We start from the raw sequence: 4635 nt of genomic DNA on the forward strand, positions 1-4635 counted from the left end.
GCAGCTGGGATCGTTGTCTCTAATTGGGGATCATATTTAAGTAGATATTTTTCCCACCTGTGTTTGTGGGATATTATTTTGTGTTTGTGCACCACGTAGTCACGTTCCGTTGTTCGTTTATTTGTTTTATTGTTTCGGCTTATGTTTCACTTTGGAATAAATATGTGGAACTCAATATCCGCTGTGCCTTGGTCCCGTTCTTACGACAACCGTGACATTCACGCCCGGCAGCCAATCAGCATTCAGAGCTCGAACCACCCAATTAAAACTAACAGACAACTAACACCTTGTCTTTCTTGCACTAACACTGGCATTTGTATTTTATTACTACCCCTAACTTTGATGATTTGAGAAAACATGTTGTACTTACGACGACTGTGATCTGTGGCTGTCTTACCTAGTTGTAAGTCACTATGGATAAAAGCATCTGCTAAATTACTCAAATACAAATGTAAGGCAAAACCCATTCTGGTGACCTTTGACTCTCTTTAACATTCCACAGTTCAACCAGACAATAGCCTGCTCTTATTCCTGTCTAACCCAATGCCCCAGTGCATTACTATACAATCTCACACCGCCAGTGTCATTACTGGATAAATGACTGGATAAACAAGGTCTGTCCTGAATGCCCAGCCAACCTGATCTCTTTCAGATGGAGACACTCATCTGAGTGTCCTTCCCCTGTTCCAGACACGCAGACAGACCTGGGGCAGCGCGGCTGGGACATTGGGCTGTGACCTGTGTGTTATGGTGTGGCGGCCCTCTCGCCTCTTCAATCACTGCTGCATGTGTGGCCGCCATGCTGGAAATAGGCTATTTCACACAGGAGATGAGAGGCTAATCTACCTGTAATTACTGTCACTGGATATATACACACACACACACACACCACAAACACATGCACATTCTGCTTATGTGTATGTGTGTGTGTGTGTGTGTGTGTGTGTGTGTGTGTGTGTGTGTGTGTGTGTGTGTGTGTGTGTGTGTGTGTGTGTGTGTGTGTGTGTCCGTTTTGAAATGCTGTATATCTATGTGCGAGTGTGTTACTCTTTCCTCTGATAAAAGCCTACAGGTCTATATGAAGGCTGTTTGATAAATCACACAGTCCCATTTCCCTCCTCCAGACAGTGGAGTTATGTTGGGTTCCTTTTGTTATTCTCCTGCTGAAATAGACCATTACATTACAGACCCCCTCTGTTGCCTGCGACTCAGGGAGAGAGTACGGAGAGTGGTGCTGATGATTTAGCTCTCTCTCTCTCACCCTCCTTCCCTCTTTCCTTCCTTCACTTCCTCCCTCCCTTTGTATGAAAACTAGCTATTGCTTTGGGCCAGACCAGTTCTGATGAATGGAAAACAGCCTTGATGAAAGTCGACACTCCGAAGAGAAATAGTAGCAGCCATGCCATCCGTTCAGCTAGAAACACTCACACAGGTCAGCTGGTGTTCTGTTGCTCATTTGGAAGGAGGATGTCATTTAAATGATCCATTAAAATATAACAGAGCAAAGAGGACTGCCAGTGGCCAGTAATTCGGTATCTTTCTTCAAGCGACTGAAATGATAATAATCTATAATACGACTATGAACATTTCTGTTTGGAACCATTTAGGATTCTGAATAAAACACTCACCCCATTGTCGTTAAGCATGTTGATACACTATGGAACATCAGCTAGCAAGGTACTTTACTTCAAGATACTTTGCGAGATCTGCACTTAAAACAAGCAAAACATGACAGCAATTGTTCACAAAGATTTTTTTTATACAGATTGGGATTTGCAGTATTGTGTGTCTCCAACTATCATGTGCTATCAACATATTAGTTTAGTAGACTGCCTCAGTGGGTGTAGTGATGCAGGGCGTCGATCCTTCCTACCTGTAGGCTGACAGCATATGTTACAACACCATATACTCTACTACAGTACAACGACTCCCTGGGGGAGATGTAAATGTTTAATGGCAGTGAAATTGGCCTGTCATTTCTGAGTGCTAACGCCCTGGATTATTCATGAATACAGTAATAATGTTTCTCAGACTTCATCTTACTTTTTCTGTGCAAAGCATGCAGGCGTTTTACAGTGTGTCATATAGGGGTTCAGGTTGAAATCATTACACTCAGACATACACAGCATGCAGGCGTTTTACAGTGTGTCATATAGGGGTTCAGGTTGAAATCATTACACTCAGACATACAAAGCATGCAGGCGTTTTACAGTGTGTCATATAGGGGTTCAGGTTGAAATCATTACACTCAGACATACAAAGCATGCAGGCGTTTTACAGTGTGTCATATAGGGGTTCAGGTTGAAATCATTACACTCAGACATACACAGCATGCAGGCGTTTTACAGTGTGTCATATAGGGGTTCAGGTTGAAATCATTACACTCAGGCATACAAAGCATGCAGGCGTTTTACAGTGTGTCATATAGGGGTTCAGGTTGAAATCATTACACTCAGGCATACAAAGCATGCAGGCGTTTTACAGTGTGTCATATAGGGGTTCAGGTTGAAATCATTACACTCAGACATACACGCTAACGGTACAGCAGTCAACAGATTAAGTGTCATACTGATTATTGACACTTTTGTTCATGTCAAATGTCTCATCTTAATAATAATCCCTATTAATGGTTAATTTGATAATCATCGTCTGGGTCCTGAAAGATTAGATGAAGCATTAATAAATTCATTAATCTGAAGAACTGTTTTACTGTTAATGCTTATTACCTTGCAGCCATCTCTAAATCTCTCTCCACAGTCATAGCCCAAGGGTACACACACACACACACACACACACACACACACACACACACACACACACACACACACACACACACACACACACACACACACACACACACACACACACACACACACACACACACACACACACACACACAGAGAGAGTAAGAGAAAGAGAAAGAGAAAGAGAGAGAGGCACCAGTCTCTCTCATGCATCAGCGTTACACACCGAGACATCAATGACAGCTGTAGCTCCATCCATCCACCCTCCTCCCTCCATCCACATTTCGCCCTTCATCCATCCATCCATCCACACTCCTCCCTCCCTCTATCCACCTTTCTCCCTCCATCCATTCATCCATCCTCCCTCCCTCCCTCCCTCCCTCCTCCCTCCAAACACCCTTCATTCCTTCCTTCCTTCCTTTCTTTCTTTCTTTCGTTCTTTCTTTCTTTCTTTCTTTCTTTCTTTCTTTCTTTCTTCCTTCCTTCCTTACATCCTTCCTTCCATCCATCCATCCATCCATCCATCCATCCACCATCCTCCCTCACTATATCCACACTTCTCCCTCCATCCATTCATCCATCCATTCTCCTCCCTCCCTATTTCCGCCCTTCCCCCTCCCTCCCTCCCTCCCTCCCTCCCTCCCTCCAACCACCCATCCTCCCTCCAACCACCCACCCTTCCTTCCTTCCTTCCTTCCTTCCTTCCTTCCTTCCTTCCTTCCTTCCTTCCTTCCTTCCTCCCTCCCTCCCTCCTCCAACCACCCATCCTCCCTCCAACCACCCTTCCTTCCTTCCTTCCTTCCTTCCTTCCTTCCTTCCTTCCTTCCTTCCTTCCTTCCTTCCTTCCTTCCTTCCTTCCTTCCTTCCTTCCTTCCTTCCTCCCTCCAACCACCCATCCTCCCTCCAACCAACCAACCACCCATCCTCCCTCCCTCCCTCCCTCCCTCCCTCCCTCCAACCACCCACCCACCCACCCGCTCTCTCTCCCTCCCTCCCTCCCTCCCTCCGTCCATTCATCCACCCGCCCCCTCCTCCCTCTATCCAAATTTCTCCCTCCATTCATCCGTTCACCCTCCTCCCTACCTCTATCCACCTTTCTCCCTCCCTCCAACCACCCACCCTTCCTTCCTTCCTACCGTCCTCCCTCCCTCCCTCCCTCCCTCCCTCCAACCACCCACCCACCCACCCTCCCTCCCTCCATCCATCCATACACCCGCCCCCTCCCTCCCTCCATCCACATTTCTCCCTCCATTCATCCGTCCACCCTCCTCCCTCCCTCTATCCACCTTTCTCCCTCCATTCATCCATTCTCCCTCCCTCCCTCCAACCACCCACCCACCCTCCCTCCCTCCCCATATCCATTCATACATCCTCTTCCCTCCCCCATAAATCCATCTACCCTCCCTCCCTCCAATCACCCACCCAACCTCCCTCCCTCCCTCCCCCATCCATTCATCCATCCATACACCCGCCCCCTCCCTCCCTCCATCCACATTTCTCCATCCAGCCATCCATCCACCCTCCTCCCTCCCTCTATCCACCTTTCTCCCTCCATCCATTCATCCATCCATCCACCCTCCCTCCCTCTATCCACCTTCCTCCCTCCCTCCCTCCAAACACCCACCCACCCTTCCTTCCTTCCATCCATCCATCCATCCATCCACCATCCTCCCTCACTATATCCACACTTCTCCCTCCATCCATTCATCCATCCATTCTCCTCCCTCCCTATATCCACCCTCCCTCCCTCCCTCCAACCACCCACCCATCCTCCCTCCATCCTCTTCCCTCCCCATAAATCCATCTTCCCTCCCTCCATCCATCCATCCCTCCCTCCCTCCCTCCCTCCCCTCCCTCCCTGCAACCACCCACCCACCCTTCCTTCCTTCCT

The sequence above is a fragment of the Oncorhynchus nerka genome, linkage group LG20 (genome assembly GCF_034236695.1).
Source record: "Oncorhynchus nerka isolate Pitt River linkage group LG20, Oner_Uvic_2.0, whole genome shotgun sequence".
Classification (NCBI taxonomy): domain Eukaryota; kingdom Metazoa; phylum Chordata; class Actinopteri; order Salmoniformes; family Salmonidae; genus Oncorhynchus; species Oncorhynchus nerka.